The sequence below is a fragment of the Grammomys surdaster genome, unplaced genomic scaffold (genome assembly GCF_004785775.1).
Source record: "Grammomys surdaster isolate TR1022 unplaced genomic scaffold, NIH_TR_1.0 182, whole genome shotgun sequence".
In the NCBI taxonomy this organism is placed as follows: domain Eukaryota; kingdom Metazoa; phylum Chordata; class Mammalia; order Rodentia; family Muridae; genus Grammomys; species Grammomys surdaster.
The window spans coordinates 218078-236734 of NW_021604627.1; the positions used below are offsets into that span (position 1 = coordinate 218078).

The 18657-nt window shown below is 38.8% G+C and overlaps 1 pseudogene; it reads left to right on the plus strand.

Annotated features, from left to right (window-relative positions):
• Positions 1–6617: 6617 nt before the first annotated feature.
• LOC114621536 lies at positions 6618–7590 on the plus strand (annotated as a pseudogene).
• The last annotated feature ends 11067 nt before the right edge of the window (positions 7591–18657 follow it).

Below are 18657 nucleotides of genomic sequence, written 5' to 3' on the forward strand. Positions count from 1 at the left end.
GTGCTTTTCAGCCCAAAATTTTTTGCTTTTGTTTAAATGTCTCCTTTCACTCATGATATATTCTCAACAATTTTTTTCAACTTTTAAAATTTCTTCAAGGTGTGAAAGTCATCTAAATTTACTTCCACAGGTTAAATCGAGAAGCTGATCAACATCTTTCAGCTATTAATTAACAACTAGTTTCCTTTTACAGACAAACTGTTGTTGCCTACATAATTAATATGATTTTCTTCCACAGTCAGCTAAAACAGACTCAAAGGTGACTTCTAAAACTGAAATTTCTCCAAACACCTTTGCTTTCTAGGATCTCAACGACACACCATGATGTACCTGATCCCAAGTAGCCTAATGCTTGCTACCCCTTTACAGACATCCCCCTGCTGGGGTGCCGCTTCTCTGTTGTGATTATTCTACAGGTGCTCCCACAAGTCCAACAGAGACTTATAGAGCCTCCTGGAACCTGCCTAGGATGCCATGCTGTCTTCTTACAGCCACACCACCTGACTGCAGATTCCAGAGACACGCTGAGATCCAGAGACACATGCCAAGATCCAGAGATGCTGAGTCCTGTGGGCAGATTCAGACCTTCCAGCTACAAATGAACTCTTTTGCCAAAGTCAAATAACTAAAGTTACATGTTAGTGAGGAAAACATAATGTCTATCTAGATTAGTCAGATATTACTACCCTCAAACTGTATCACCTAAATTCAATTGATTCAATGATCCCTTACCTTCCCTACCCCCCACCCCACTCCCCTTTACCCTGTGACATAATTATGCTAATACCTCTGGCCTACATAGTGCTTTCTTTCGACTTACTCATCCAAAATTTTCACAGTAACCGCCCCTTTTTTAATAAAAAGTAAAGGGAGGAGATGTGGGACTGCATAACGGTATCCTGGGTCATGGTTGAGCAGGTACTTAGAACCCCGAGATTCTCCATGGAATTCTGCGTGAGAACCAGCAGGAGTTCGGTCCCTCCCATCATCTAGGATCCTGAAAACAGTCACATTTCCATAGAGTCACATAGGCCAGACTATAGGCCTCAGGCCCTAGAGATTTGCATACTAATGAAGTCCAGAGGACAGAGCAAATTAAACATTCCTCCCCCAGATCCTCCCCCAATCCTCCCCCTTTCTCCCTCCCTATATAACTTGGGACTGCCCTGAGTTTTTTGGGGGTATGCCTAGATCCATCTATTATCCGCCATGACAATAAACCTTTTTGGAACCAAGGACTTCCTCGTGTTACTGGGGCCTGTCGCCGCCAAGGCCCTCAGGCCGCTGGAACCATAAGAATCCTCCTCTCTAATGTGGGATCTGCCACGGCGGCGGGAGCCCCTCCAGGGCTCGTGCCGCTGTGGCGGCCTTTTTAAATTTTCCCGACAGGACAGCACAACAAGGAACAAGGAAAAAGCTGGCAGCCTCTGAAATTCCACCCATGGTATGTAGGATTGAAGCAGTGAACAGGGAAGAGTATATCAAAAAACATATGCAAAGGTTCTTAAAATGGACAACTAGGGATCATAAAATTTTTGTTGCTTTGTTTCTGAAACCTAACAAAAAAGATCACAGGACTCCTAGCTGTTATAGCAGAAGCAGAAACATTATGTATAATTATATCACACACCCATCCTTGTCCTCAATCACTACATTAATTTTCTTACTGATGACATAAGCATCTTATTAAAATGAAGGTTTGTATTTGGACCAATCCAAAGAATGTCTTGCACCAGCTAAAACCAAGCCTCTTAAGTTAATGAAGGCTTATGTTTAAACCAATCAAAACACTTAGTTTTAGCCAAGTTTGCCTTACCAAGCAAATAAAGGACTGTGTATGTACCAATCAGAACAATCTTCATTTTATCAGTGTGAATAGCATTTTATGCAAATGAGGGCTTGTATTTCGAACAATCATACCGCTCACTTTTAAACAACTCATAATTGCCCTAGTATGCAAATGAAGGTCTGTATTTGCACCATCGGAGCATTTTCTATTTTATCATTATCTGAAGAATTCGTTTTATCTAAATGAAGGATTGAGTTTAGACCAATCACATTACTCATGTTTTTTACAATTACAAAATGCCTACAATGCAAATGAAGGACCATATTTTCACCAATGGCAACATTCTTTTTCATTTACTGTTTACATAGGCATCTTATTCAAATAAAAGTTTGTTTGCACCAAACCAAAGAGTGTTTTGTCCCACTTAAAACCAAGCCTATTATACAGATGAAAAACTATATTTAAACCAATTAAAGCACTTATTTTTAGACAAATCACAATAGACTTACTATGCAAATGAATGACTCTATATAGACAAATCAGAGAATTCTTTATTTGATCACTTTCAGAAATGAGCATTTTATGCAAATGAAGGCTTGTTTTTAGACCAATCAGAGCACTTGGGTTTAAACCAGTCAAAATAGCCTTTTTATGCAAATGGGAACTGTGTTTGCATGAATTACAGTAATCTCTGTTTGATCACAGACAAATATGAACAATTTATGCAAATAAAGGCTTATATGTGGACCAAGCACAGCCTTTAATACCACTCATAAGAGGCCTATCACGCAAATGAAAGAGGGAGTATTCATTAATCATATGATTCTACATTGTATCCCTATCCGAAGTTTGTATTCTTTTGCAAATGAAGGCTTGAGTTTGAACAAATCATACTACTAAAGTTTATAACAATCACAAAATGCTTCCTATGTAAATGAAGGACCATATTTTTACTAATCACAACATTGTTCAATTTACTGATGACAAAGGCATCTTATTCACAAAAAAACTTGTGTTTGTTTGGACCAATTAAAAGACTGTTTTGAACTAGTTAAAATAAGACCTCTTATGCAAATGGGGTCTTATGCCTGAACTAATCAAAGAACTTAGTTTAAGCTAAGTCACAATACACATGCTATGCAAATGAAGGACTTTGTATGTACCATTGACAACATTGTCCATTAGTCACTGTCAGAAGTATACATTCTATGCAAATGAATGTTCATATTTGGAAAACTCATATCATATTTTTAAAATTTATCAAAAAACTTTTCATATGCAAATGAAGGATCATATTTTCACCAATCACAGCGCTTATGCAAATGAAGGTTTGTGATTGGACCAGTTAGAAGACTAAATATTATACATCTGCTACTATAAGGCTCTCTTGCTAATGAAGGCTTGTGGTTGAAACAATCACAAAACCTACTATAATATTCATTATTATACAAATGAAGCACCTAGTTTTCAACAGTTTTTTTTACTTTAAATGATGACAAATGAATGTTTGTATTTGGACGAATACAAAAAGTATTTTGTACCAGTTAACACCAAGTCCTTTATGCAATTGAAGGCTTCTGTTAAAACCAAACAAAGCACATATTTTTAGCTAAGTCACAATAATCTTACTATCCAAATAAAGGACTGTGTATAAACAATCACAGTACCTTCATTTAATCACTGACATCATTAAAAATTTTATGCAAATATGGCTTGTGTTGGGACCAATTACATTTCTCACTTTTAAATGTCTCATAGGAGCCCTATTATGCAAATGAAGGAGTGTGTTTAGCACTGACAGGGATCTTGTACAAATGAAGTGTCTGTTCAGACCAAGATGAGGAGTATAAGATTTGTACCAGTTACAAGCAAACTTCTTATGCAAATGAAGGCTTGTGTTTGAACCAATTCAGGCATTATCTTTACAGCACTTACAATAAACCTAGGACGATATTTGTACCAATCACCATATTTTCCATGTCATCACTGATATGCAAATGAAGTCTTGAGTTTGGTCCAATCACAACATTCACTATTGTACCAGTCACAAAAGAAACCTATGTAAATGAAGGATCATGTTTTCACCAATCACAGCATTATTGACTTTTGACAGACGTCTAATGCAAATTAAGGTTTCTGTTTGTACCAATCAGAAGAATGTAAGTTTTGCATCAATGACAAGCCTCTCATGCATATGAAGTCTTATGTGTGAACCAATCAGAGCCATTACCTTTATATTAGTAATGATAGACCTTTTATGCAAATGAACTGTTCTTGTACTACAGCATTACACATTTTATACTTGACATATGACCTTTATGCAAATTTAAATTTATGTTTGGGCCAGTCTCAGTGCTTTATCATTTTTAGCAGTCTTTTTTTGGATCAATTACAACATACACTTGGTATAAATGAAGGTTTGTATTGAAACCACTTACAGCACTTTCTTATCAGTCAGTTTTCTACCAATTATTGCAAAAATCTTATGTAAGCTTTTTTTAAAGCTTTTATTCTAACCAACAATATTTTTTAACTTTTTTTTTTAAATAATTTATTTTTTCTCAAATCGTAATTCATTCACACAGGGGTTATAAACACAGAAAGGCAGGATGTGGGGAAGGGAATGACACTGGAGTGTGGGTGTTCAGGGGGGATACAGGTATCTTTCAGAACCGGGTATCGGCTGGGTGAAGGTTCAGGGGACAAGTCATTATGACTCTGCCTATGACTTACTTGTCCTTATCTAAGTTGGTATTGTCTGCCCAGGCTACCTATTTACAAGGTCTATGACTACTCAGGCTTGCAAATTCCCATAAAAGCTGCTTGTTTACATTAGCTTATAGCCATCTGTTTCAATGTTTTTCCACTGAGACCCAAGACTTGGTGTTAGTATACATGTATGACAGGCCTATTGCTGATTTTAGGCCTATGTCTGATTTTAGGCCTTCAGTGGGTAAGCAGGGTTGCCCCTGACATCTCCTCCCTTCTCTAAATATAGAAGGGCTGTGGCAATTCTAATCTTGTAAGGTGGGGCTAGAGGCCTGACCTCCAGTAATTGAAGGGGACCTTGCAATGGCTCCGGTCCCCGGTCGTTGTCCAGTGAGGCATGAGGGCCATACCGATCCCAATGTCTTTTTCCTGGAGAGGGGATACTTTTGACATCAACCCCTATGCACCCAGGCTTGTCCCTCAGGGAACCCAGAGAGATATTTTTATCTTTTATTTATATTCCCTTGCAGTGCTTAGCCTCGCAGCCTAACCAGGAATTCAGATCGCCTGTCAGAGGGGGTTATGGGTAGCCCCTCTCTGCTTGGTCTAGGGGCAGAAGTCCCCCCCTTTTAGGTTGGATGGAGATGAGTTTTGGGAGCACCCTGTATAAAGTAACAACCTCATCTTGAGTCTCGTGGTCCTCCATAGCTAACTTATGATAATATATCTGAGTAGGTTTTGCTACCAAATTATTTATCTGTTGTATCACAGAGTTAGTCCACCTATTTGAGGGCCAGGGACCAGCAGAAATAAGCAGAAAGAACCCAAATAATGGTCCCAAGATGGGAGGAAATAGGGTTGACAACCTTGGAGAGGATGAAAACCAATTCTTGTACCAGCATTCATCTGTCTCTGATTTTTCTCAGGGCCTTCACTGACCTATTTTAGAAAGGCTCTCCTATGCATAAAAAGGGACTGTGTTTATACCAATTGTAGTATTATTCGTTTTTACAACTGACATAAGAATTTAATGGAAATGAAAATTTGTGTTTGAACTAAGCACAACATTGCCAGTTTTGAATGATCTGTTTTGCACCATTAGTATAAACTTCTTATGTAAATGAAGATTTGTATTTTCACCAATCACAATAGTTTCCCTTTTGTACCAGCCACAGAAATTTCTTTATGTAGATGAAGGTTATCTTTTGTGGGACTGCGTAAGGGTATCCTGGGTCATGGTGGAGCAGGTGCCTAGAACCCCGAGACTCTGCGTGAGTACTGGCAGGAGTTCAGCGCCCCCAGAATCCAAGGTCCTGAAAAGCAGTCATGTCTTCATAGAATTACATTGTTCAGTCACATAGGCCAGACTATAGGCCTCAGGCCCTAGGGATTTACATACTAATGAAGGCCAGAGGGCAGAGCAAATTAAGCATGCCTCCCCCAGATCCTCCCCCCAATCCTCCCCCTTTCTCCCTCCCTATATAACTCTGGACTGCCCTGAGTTCTGGGTGGTATGCCTAGGTCCATCCACCATCCTCCATGACAATAAACCTTTCTAGAACCAAGGACTTCCTCGTGTCATTGGGACCTGCTGCCGCCAAGGCCTCCAGGACACTGGAACCATAGGATTCCTCCCGAATGTGGGACTCGCCGCAGCATGAATGCCCCTCTGGGACCCCACCGCTGTGGCGGCCTCTAAATTTTCCCCACAATCTTTTTTGCACAAATACCTGCAATATACTTTTTTGAGTTAGTCATAGCAGATCATTCATATAAAGGAAGGTTTGTGTTTGCACCAATTAGGAAATGTTCCTTTTTTGTCAGTCACATGAGTCCCTTTTCTAAGCACACAGGACATGTATTCTCCCTCTAACACCTAAGTATACACACTCTAAGCTTACCTAGAGTTTGCAGTGGCTTGTGATATTAAAGAGAGGAGGAGGAAGCTGGGAGCAGGGCAGATGGGGGCTGGGGGAGACCTGCTGCTTTGGCTGCTGCTGCCATTGCTGCCGCTGCCACAGCTCATGGGGCTCCTGGAGTTAGGAAGGAGCATGAGTGAGACCCAGGTGCTAGCCTATGGCAGCACCGCCTCTATAGGAGGGTCCACTTCAGGAAGGCCATGGCAGATATCTATAAAATCAACATCCACAGTATCATCCAACAGCTGCTGGAAGTAAGAGGGTCCAGGCCAGGCAAGAATGTCTGCTCCAAAGTAAATCTGAGGACTCTGCCTGAAGTCTCAGGAGATCTTCCTTAGTCATCCTATCCTTTTAGAACTTGAAGAATCACTCAAGATATGTGGTGACATCCAGGGGCAGTACTATAATTTACTCCATCTGTTTGAATACAGTGGCTTCCTTCCAGAAAGCAACTGTTTGTTTCTTGGGGACTATATGGACAGGGACAAACAGTCAGTAAAGATGATCTGCCTCTTGTGGGCCTACAAAACCAAGTATCTGGAGAACGTTTTTCTTCTCAGAGGGAACCATGAGTATGCCAGCATCAATAGAATCTACAGATTTTATGATGAATGTAAAAGAAGTTACAACATTAAGCTGTGGAAAACGTTCATAGACTGTTTTAACTGCTTACCAATAGCAGCCATCATGGACAAGAAGATATTCTGCTATCATGGAGGTTTATCACCAGACCTTCAATATATGGAGCAGATTCGGGGAATTATGAGACCAACTGACATACCAGATCAAAGTCTTCTTTGTGATCTTTTGTGGTCTGACCCCAATAAAGATGTCTTACCCTGGGCTGAAAATGGCAGAGGAGTGTCTTTTACATTTGGTGCAGAAGTGGTTGCAAAATTTCTCCATAAGTATGATTTGGATCTTATGTGTAGAGAGAGTCCATCAGGTAGTTGAAGATGGGTATGATTTTTTTTGCAAAGAGGCAGTGAGTCACTTTGTTTTCTGCATCCAACTACCGTGGCAAGTTTGACAATGCAGACAACATGATGAGTGTGAATGAAACCTTCATGTTTTCCTTCCAGATTTTAAAGCCTGAAGAGAAAAAGAAGCCCAGTGCCACAAGACCTGTCACAACTGCCACAGGCTATGATCACAAAGCAAGCAAAGAAATAGATGTCACTTGACACTGCCTAGTTAGGACTTGTAACATAGCATACATAACCTTCCTTTTTAAACTGTGATGTGTGTGGGGGTCAGCTTGCCCAGGTAGACCTGTCAGGCCATTCTCTATTTTGATTATTGCTGGCACTTACTGGTTATAACAGCAAGTGAAAAGTACTTCATTCATTCTCAAGATGTTGTTGTTGTTATTTGAGGTTTTTTGTTTGTTTTTAACCTTTTTTCCTTTTTTGGACAACTCTGATGATGGTGTTAAGCTGTACACCCTTACAGTTTATCCTCTCTGAGAGGAAAGTGTACAATTGATCTTTTTTTAAATTTTAGTATAAATCATGAATAATGTAAATGCCTGTTTAGGGTGTAAAGAGAGCCCTAGGGTGTATGAGTCTGTACATGTCATAAATGCATTCTGTTGATACAAACCACTGTGAACAGTGTTTTTTCAAGTTTGTTTAAAAGGGACTGCTTTCCCTCCTTGTCTTGTTATGTACAAACTAACCTCTGTAGCTGTGGCAGCAGGAGTGACCTGCCGCCCGCCCTGCCCAGACTATCTGAAGCACACTCCCTCCTACTAAAGCCATTTTTTTGATGTCTGTGATTTCTTCCTAAAGCCAAAGTTTTGGTTGGACTGTACTGGCATGCCTTGGACATGATGTGGCCAGGGCATTGATGCTGCATGCATGGGTCGCCTCCGTGAGGACTCAGAAGCAGGTTATTTTAACTAGCAATAGTGATGTAGTGCTGGATAAGCTATTAATGATGGACGTTAATGACACTTTGTCCAGTTCTCATACTGTCCACCAGATTACACAGAACTCACAGTATATATGACTTTTTAAAACTGCGACCTGTTTAAATGAATCTGTTTCCACAGATGCCCATGTACAATGTCATGTGCTGAGGATGATTTCAAACTTATTAAATGTGAGTTTGTTTAAAAAAAAAGATTACAGTACTGACTAGGCTACATGACAACCATCTGAATACTACAAGACTGGTGTGGCTGGCTCAAGCTGGATGGACAGAGCAGCTTCCTTGGCATCAACTTCCTTTGGTACTGCCTGCTCAAAATCCTGTGTGTATATATCCTAACCTGTAAGGGACAGTGAGCTATAGGTGGTCATCTCCATCAGAACTGAAAGTTTCCTTTCAAAAGAAATATGGTTGGCACCACCATATTTCTACCAAGTTAGAAGACTCAAAAACTTTGACTCTCTTTCTCAGCTCTGAACAGATTTTGATCAGATTTCGCATTAGAAGGAGCTGAGAAATAGCTGCCAATGATATTTTTAACTGTGATGGTTCTTCTAACATGAGATAAGCTGAATGCAGTTACAGAATCATACTTCTTTGATGCATATATGTCTACTGACATAAAGACTGGAGAAATCATGGAGGAAGGCAAGGTACTTTGCCAAATAATGATCCCTATCCCTATATTTTATAATATCTAACAAAGAATAAGCACACCCACCTTAAGAATAGTGTAATAAGGAAGGACCATGATGGCCACTTGTAAGTTTGTCTACTTATGGCATGGTAACAAATAGTGAAGGTCAACTAAACTTGTCTAAAACCTAAGACACTTTGTGGCTATAACAATACAATGACATGTTTTCTATGTCACATACATTGCGGAGTCCTCCACAGTCATACAAACTGCATGACATGACATGCCACAAGTATAGAATGTTTCAAGTATTCACAAGTAGTAAAACGTGTCTTGTTACTAAGATAAACAGCGTCATAATGATTCTCACTTCTCCACTGTTTGATAAACTGGAAGATTTAAAGAACGTGTCTTCTGCCATCTTCTAACTGCTCCATGTGCTAGAAGGTTTCCTAATGTGCAACAATGGCTGAGCCCTAAATCCCTCAGACTTTCAGCAGGAACTAATATAAGGGTACCTGGTCAGCTGTTCTTATGGTTTGAATGTCCCCCACTTGGTTTTCAGCTGGTGAGTGATTATGAAACCTGAGAGTAGAACTTAACTAGAAAAGTGGGTTTTTGTCAGGTAGATGTATGAGGGCTATAGTCTCATGTCAGTTCGATCAGAATTCTCTCTCTGCTTCCTGACATAAGGAGATATAAGCAGGCTGCCTCAGGCTTCTATCTCCATGAAAATGACTGAAGTAAACCATTTCTCTGCTAAGTTGCTTCTATCAGGCATTTGGTCACAGTAAGACAAGAGATCATGCAAATGAACAATGACTTAAGATTTAAGACAACCTTTAAGAAGTGATGCGAGTTCTTACCATGCATATAGCTTGAGAATTAAGAAACAGTATTTGTTTTAAAACCAATGAGTTAGTTTCAACATTCCCTAAATTTTATTTTTTCATTACACTGTGGTGTGTGTGTGTGTGTGTGTGTGTGTGTATGTGTGTGTGTGTACATGAGTGCCTGCCCAGAGCATGTGTAAAGAGCAGAAAACAACTTACAAGACAGCTTTCTTTTCTGCCATGTGGGTGCTGTGGATCAAGCTGAGGTCCCTACACTTGCTGGCAAGCTCTTATGCACCGAGACATCTTGCTGATCCCAAATTCCCAAATTTTAAACTTAGGAAGCTGTACAAAACACAAGCTGGTGAGATGGCTTATCATGTAAAGGCACATACCATGTGGGTCTGGTCACCTGAGTTTGATCCTCAGAAGCAGAGTAGAGGTGTAAACAGAGAACCTACTCTACAAAGTTGCCCCTTAACTCTACACATGTGCTTTGACATGTGTGCTGTCAAACACACACACACACACACGCACACACACACACACACACACACACACACACCATAAGCATACATTATAGAATTCATCAACCTTTGTATATTTATAAGGTAATAGGTGATGATAAGGTAAAGGTGTTAGAGAGTTAAAATGTTAAATTTGGGTGGTTTTAAAATGTTTAATGTGATAATTTTTAATTTCTGTTAAAGGCAAATAATTATAATTGATTAAATGTGAGAAATGACAATTAAGACACTGATCATTTTTATTTGTCACTACTGTTGATTTTGAGAAAGTGTCTTTTTTTTTTTTTTTAGAAAGTATCTTTCTATATAACACTGGCTGCCCTATAAATCACTACATAAACCAGGTTGGCTTCAAACTCACAGAAAACTGCTTGCCATTGATACCTTAATTCTGGGATTAAGGGCATGTGCCACCATACATAGAAAGGCACTACTAATTCCGTTTATAGATTTTTCTCTTACGTGTTGTATAGTCTATTTCACTTTATACAAAAGGTATCATTTTTCCTGAAAATAAAATAAAGGTAATAACATATCTTAAGAAAAATTCCAGTACAAACTGTTTGAAACAGTCTCCTTCCTTTTCAGTCATTTCAGTACAGTCTATCAGCTGTTTATAACTTCCTGGGAGCAGCCCTGGGGACTTGTCATTTTTAATCTATTGCCCAGCTAAGGTGAAGTGTGAGCTATCAATATTGATTCCTCTACAGATAAAAGATCAGAATTAGTAGTCCATAATATTTCAGAAATACTGACTTCCTTTTGCAGTAGAAAAGACAAAGCGGTATTCATTGTGTTCCTAACAATCCCTTAGTATTGAGAGCTTTGTTTGGGTTAGGCATTACAACAGAAGCCAGTGGGGAGATTGTTGCCAACAGAAAAAGGATTCAAGATGTCAAGTTTGAGTACTGTAAAGTAATTTCACAGTGTAGCTTCCATTATACTGTATGACATGGGAAACTTTATTGCCTATAACTCATTATCCTTCTGGATGTCATGTTCTGTAGTTAGAGAAGAAGTGTTTGTCAGTATAAATTGACATTCAAGTCTTCCCAGGAGGTACTATTATGAAATCAAGAACCTCTGACATTCAAGAGCAAAGAAACTTTTTCTTATTTTGCTTTCAAGCAGAGAGTAAATGCACACTTTCTGTGGCGTTATTACCTAGCTAAAAGCTGCTCTGTAGTTGGCAATGTTGCCACTTTTGTCTGTAATGTACTTCCTCACGTCTCACCTGTAAACACATTGGGAAGTCTGGGGTTTTTTTTTCTGCCTGAAGGGTGGACCTGTCTTTTCAGACAACAAAAAATAGTGTCATCTTATCTCCCACACCTACTCTGGGGGTTTCAATCATTTCTGACTGCTTTGAGGTATAGATTTCATCGATGCTGCCTCTTTTCCTGGAACTAGAGTGTTTACTGGATATGCCCCAGCTTTGGTTGTAGCCAAGCATGGCATACTTTATTTCCCAGTAAATATAGCTCCTCATAGTTTTCACACCTACCTTCCATGAGCTCCAGTCTTACAGATGGAGAACACTCATACTAATGGAGAAAACTTTGTCTGTCAACATAGAAACACATAATACCACAGTAGGAGAAGTTTCCTAGGGCTGATGCAGACCCTTTAATCATCTATTGTTGAATGAAGGAACACAAAAACACCCTTTCTCTTGTACTTAGGGATTTTGTTTTGTTTTGTTTTTGGTTTTTGTTTTTGTTTTTTTTGACATGTTCCTCATACTATCCTGAGTTCTGGTTTAGTTTTTGTTGCTGGTGCAGTTATTCCAACAAAAAGCAACAAAAAAATATTTATTTAGCCTACAGTTCCATGTTACTATCCATCATTTCAGGAGAGTCAAGTCAGCTAACCATTTTAGGAATGTTATATTTAATTTAATTTAATTTAATTTTATTTTATTTTATTTTACTTTATTTCATTTTATTTTCTGTTAGCTTTTTTGGTGTTTGATTTGATTTTGTCAAGGTAATACAAGCTAGGATCTTGGTACAGGGAATCTCAATTTAAAAATTACTACTATCACTTTGACATATAAACAAATCTATGAGGCACTCTCTTGATTAATGCTTGATGTGGAAAGATCCAATCCAATGTGGTTGATGACACTCTGAGGCATGGAACAGGCGGTCCTGGCTTATATGCAACAACAAGCTGAGTAAGACATGGTTTCAATCAGAAAGCAATGTTCCTCCATGGTGTCTGCTTCAGTTCCTTCCCTGGCCTCCCTTCATGATGAACTGTGAGCTACAAGGTGAAATGAACCCTTTCCTTTAGCTTTGGACTTTTTAAAACAGCAACAGAGAGCAAACTAGTACAACAATTAAAATAGTTTCCCACAGACATGCCCACAGGACAATCTAGATAATTTCCTGTTTCAAACTCTTCCCAGGTGATTCTAGATTGTATCAAATTGACATTTGAAACCAATTATAACTCTGGGACTGAGCAAAAGTTGTTCCCCGCATTGAACTTGTTACACATTTTAAACATTTTATTTTCTCTTCCATATTCTTAGTGAAGACATTAACATGAATTCTTATTTTGAAGTCCTCTGAGTGAATCTAGGGAAGATACTGTATTTACATGCTCCCTGTTATCACTTCCCATAGAGTCTTGGTCATACCTTGCTAAGCACATTCTACATAGTCCCTGTCATATTTTGACAATCCATTTAAACACAATAAAAGTTTTTTTGCTGTGCATATAGAATACATATCTACTACATATTCACCCATTGATGTACACATGTCCTGATTAGACTTTTTAGCTATTATGGAAAGCATAGCCATGAACAAGAGAGTACAAATGTCTGTTTGACACTCTCACTTTATTTCCTTTTGCCATATAACTAATAAGAGCATTGTTGAATCCTATAATAGTCCTATTTTTATATTTTTAATAAACATCCATGGTACTTTGTATGGCAGCTGTATTAATTTACATTCCTATTATCCATGTGCAATTATTCCCTTTTCTGTATGTGTCCTTTGACAGTTGTAAATGTCATCTTTGTAGTAGAAGGTATTCCAACAGTTCTGAGCATTAACTTCATGTGAATTTAATTCATTGTTACATAAATATTGAGAATATTTAACACTACTCATAAGCCTGTTGACCTTTTGTCTGTTTTCTTTGGAAAACCTCTCCGATGGTTAACAAGGTTATCTCTTTAATATTGAGTTGAGTTCCATATGTGGCTTGGTCATTTACTTTCTATTAGATGCAGATATTTTCTCCCACCACCTAGATTGTCTCCTTACTTTGCTGTTTGTTTCCTTTGCTGTACAGAATATTGATTTTTTTTGTGTGTGATCCCAGGTTATAAGATATGATCCCATATGTCTGTTTTGGTTTCTGTTTCCTATACTATTGAGGTCATATCATCTACCCCAAAATATGATTAATAAATTAAGGCCATTTAACTTTACTATGGAAATGACAAACTGAGTATGCACCAATCATAGTATTCCTCCTTTAATCACAGACAGAAATAAGCATTTTATTTAAATGAAGGCTTGTATTTTGGACCAATCATAGCACTCATTTTCAATGATTTACAATAGCCTCAATTTGCAAATGAAGGACCTTTTTTTCATCAGTCACAGCTATATTTACTGTTACTGATGACACAGGCATCATGTTCAAATGAAGGCTTTGTTTAGACCAATACAAAGAGTGTTTTGTAGCAGTTTAAACCAATATTCTTATGCAAATGTAAGGTTGTGGTTAAGCCAATCACAGCACTAATTTTTAGCCAAGTCACAGTAGCCTTACTAGGCAAGTGAAGGACTGTGTTTGCACCAGAGTATTCTATATTTATCACTGTTAAGAGTAAGCACTTTATGCAAATGAAGGCTGGACCAATCATACCAATCATGACAGAGTTACCATGCCAGTGAACGACTCTGTACCAATCACTGCATTCTCCATTTGATCACTGACAATTTTCAGCAATTTATATAAACAAAGACTTATATTTGGACCAATCACAGGAGTCACTTTTAAACCAGTCAGAATAGCCTAACTATGCAAATGAAGGACTAAGCTTTCACCAATGAAACCATTCTCCATGTTATCAATGATTGAAGTAAGCATTTTATACAAATGAAGCCTGTGTTTGGACCAATATCACTATTCATTTTCTACCAATCAAAAAATGCCTCCTATGAAAATGAAGGATCATATTTTCATCATTCAACACATTGTTTACTTTTTTGCTGATGGAATAGGCATTTTATGCTAATGAAGGTATATATTTGGACCAGTCCAAAGAGTGTTTTGTATCAGTCAATATAAAGTTTCTTAAGCAAATGTAGACTTGTATTTAAACCTACCAAAGCACTTACATTTAGCCAAGTCAAGATTTCCTTTCAATGCTTACTCTTTAATAGACAGTATTGATGTTTTTTTCTGTATTTTGTCTGGATTTTATTTGTCTAAGTTACACCTGAAAATGCAATGGTAAGTCTGGTTTTGTTTTTGTTTTTCTCCATGGAGAGTGGACTTGTCTTTTTAGACCACAGAAGATGGTATCATCTTCTTTCCCACACCTGTGGTAAGGGTTGCAATCATTTCCTACTGCTTGGTGGTATAGTTTTAATCAGTCCTGCCTCTTTTCCTGGCAATAGATTGCTTCCTTCATGTGCCTTTGCTTGCAGCCCAGCATGCTATACCTTTATTTCCTAGTAAATATGGCTCCTCATAGTTTTCACATCCACTTTGCATGCCCTCCAGTCTTACAGATGGAGAACATTCCTACTAATAGAGAAAGCTTTGTCTAGGGGCATAGAAAACCATGATACAATAGGAGGAGAAGTTTCCTGGGGCTGATGCAGATCCTTTAATCAGCTATTGATGAATGAAGGAGCAGAAGCACTCCTTTTCTTGTACTTAGGGCTGTCCTTTTTTGGCATGTTTCCAGTGCTACCCCTGGGTTCTGGTTTCGTTTCCGTTGCTGTTGAAGTTATCCCAACAAAAAGCAACAGAAAAAGATTGATTTGACCTACAATTCCAGGTTACTGTCCATCTCACTTAGAAGAGGGAATAAAATATTCATATGAGGCAAATGGAGGGAGGGTACTGAGTGAGAGATGGGATAGGGAGGTAAACAGGAGCAAGGTTCAGGATCATGTGTTGAGAGAAAGGAGAGAGGGCCAGAAGAATGAATGGAAATCTGCAGCTTGTTAGGTTGGGGATGCAGTGGAGGTACATCTTGAGGATGTACCAGATATCTAGGATGGGGGAGAATCCCAGGAGTCAGTAGGGGTGACTCATTGCAGTATGGATATCGAACCTAAGAGACACCTCCTGTATCCAGGCAGGTACTCCATTAGAGAAATAAGGACAGCAACCTCCCCATAAAATTTTCAAGTCAAAATTTATCTTGTCTCAAAAAAATGCAGGGACAAAGGTGGACCAGAAACTGAGAGAATGTCCAACCATCAACTGGCCCAACTTGAGACACATCCCATGGGCAAGTACCAATTCCTGACACTATTAATGATACTCAGTTATGCTTTGAGGTAGAAGATTCGCATAACTTTCCTCTGCAAGGCTCCACCCAGCAGCTGACTGAAACAGATGCAGAGATCCATGGCCAAACATTGGATGGCTGTCAGGGACTCTTATGGAAGAGTTGGGGGAAGGATTGAGGGCCTTGAAGTGGATAAGAACCCTACAGGAAAACACACAGAGTGAACTCACCTGGGCCCATGGCAGCTCTCAGAAAATGAACCACCAACCAAAGCGCTTACATGGGTTTGAGCAGCTCAGTCTCCATTTAGGTCTCCCAACAACTGGAGTGGATACTGTCCATAAAGCTGTTGCCTGTCTGTGGAATATCTTCCCCTAATTGGGCTGTCTTGTCTGACCTCAGTGAGAAAGAATCTGCCTAGCCTTGCAGAGACTTGATGTGTCAGGGTGGGGGATAAACAGTGTGTGGGAGGATCCACCCTGTCAGAGGAGAAGAGGATGGGAAAATGCGGGGATGAACTTTGTGAGGTAAGAACTGGTGTCGGGGCTCAGTGATTAAGATATAAATGAATAAAAAACTCCCTCTTAGTGATTCTAAAACTTGAGAATCATTGGTGAATGTAAAGTATGTGTTATCAGAAAATAAGGGCCAGTACTGGAAAAGGTAAAATATTGACAATCCATTATAGTAATATTATGCCAGAATAAACTTTCAAAATACAAATAAAAATATGTTAATTGAGAAAATATTTACAGTCTTTAGGGTCCAAAAGCTGAAATTATATAAGCATAATTTGAACTTGGAAACAAAAATAACAATTTTCACACAAAATGAATGGTTAAGGTATTAAATCATCAAAAATACCTGCTTATTTTAATTAAAATACTGCTACTTAGAAAAAGCAGTCATTGAAATGATTTCTAATGATATTCTCCTATCATAGATCAGTGTCTAGCCCAATTGTCATCAGAGAGGCATCATCCATAAGTGATGGGAGCAGCTGCAGAGACCCATGGCCAAGCACTAGGTGGAGCCAGAAGAACCCTGCAGAAGAGGAGGAGGAAGGACTGTAGGAGCCAGTGGGTTCCAAGACATCATGGAAAGCACAGAACACAGAATCAAGTATGAAGGGCTCATAAGGCTTCACAGAGTCTGAAGCATGAAAGTTGTATGAGACTGACCTAGGTCCTCTGTATATGTATTTTTGTGTAACTTACTGTTCATGTGGGATTCCCAACAGTGTTAATGTCAGACGGTAACAATCTGAATCTTTTTTTTTTTTTAGCTTGGAAGTCATTTCCTCCCACTGAGTTGCTTTATCCAGCTTTGTTATGAGGATTTATATCTAATCTTATTATAACATATAATGTCATATTCAGTTGAAATCCCTGTGAGGTCTTCTCTGTTTTTATGAAAGTGGAAGAGGAATGGTCCTCAGGGAGAAGAGTAGAGGGAGGGGAATCTAAGGTAAGAATGTACAAGAAAATAATAACAACAACAATAAAAGGAATAGCCCATAGGCTCATATATTTGCATGCTTAGTCACTAGGGAGTGGCACTGTTTGTGAAGGATTAGGAGGTATTCTTTTCAACTGTCAAAGGCTCTGTTGAAAGATAATAGCAAGTCCATCCCAAATTTACACATTCTCTTGTAATCTGTAACTCTTTCCTTGTTCATGGAAAGCCTCTCTCTATTTCGATCACCTGGGTCATTCCCACTAGAAGAAACCAACTGTCATATTCTGAGAATAACACAGTACTTTATAATGAAGTCCACATGGGCAAGACCAGAGGTACCTTCCAAATCCAGTCATGTGATAGCCCCCATGGAAGTCGATCCCCTAGCCCTGCCAAGTCTTCAGATAACTGCCATAGCAGAAGTGACTACAGCTTCATCAGAGACTTCAATACAGACTTGGCAAGCTAAGTCTCCCCTAAAAACTCTAGCCCACAGAAATTGTGAGATAATAAAATGATTGTTGCTTCAGGACACTAAGTTTAGGAGTAATGTAATTGCAATAATAAATATGCATGTGAACCAAATATGGGTGGCCACACCCTGGACTTTGTCCAACAAGCTTTGAATGACTTTACTGCCTGTCTTCTCCATTATCCAGCTGTCTATGTTCAAATCCAACAGCTGAAGGCTTATAGTGGTTAAATCTGTAGTTCTATGGCAATTACTGAGTTTCTCCATCTCCCAGTTCACTATTCATTAGCTTTCTGATAAAGGTTAAGAAAATCCTTTTTAACTAGTCTCCTATAGAAAATCACCACATTTGGATAAAAAAAAAATTACACTTTCTTAAAAGATTAAGGACAATCAAAAGATAGGCAAACTAGAAGATAGTCATCACTTATAAGAAGTCAAATAAACTTCAGATTTGGGGGCTTTATTTAAGGGCAAATTACAATACATACCTGAGTGGGGTTAGAGGTGAGATATAAATATGTGAAGTCTTAAATGAAGATATAAAATGTGTAGTCTTTTTACTTTAAAAATGAAGAAGTCAGAAAAATCATAGCAACTGAAAAGTGATGAGGTAAGTCTCAAAAAGAGCCAGATGGGGTGACCCAGATTCCATAAATAAACTGTTTCTCTTTCTAATTGATTGCTGAGACAGGCAGGTGTGGTTTGGGAGTCATGACAGGTTCTAAGCAGCCCTGCTAACTTTAAGGTATTGAACTTGGATTCAGCTGTCATTTACTGAGCAGATGCTGTTTGCATTTAACTTTCTAGTTCTTCCCTAAACACATACGCCCAAGTGTATCTCTCTCTCTCTCTCTCTCTCTCTCTCTCTCTCTCTCTCTCTCTCT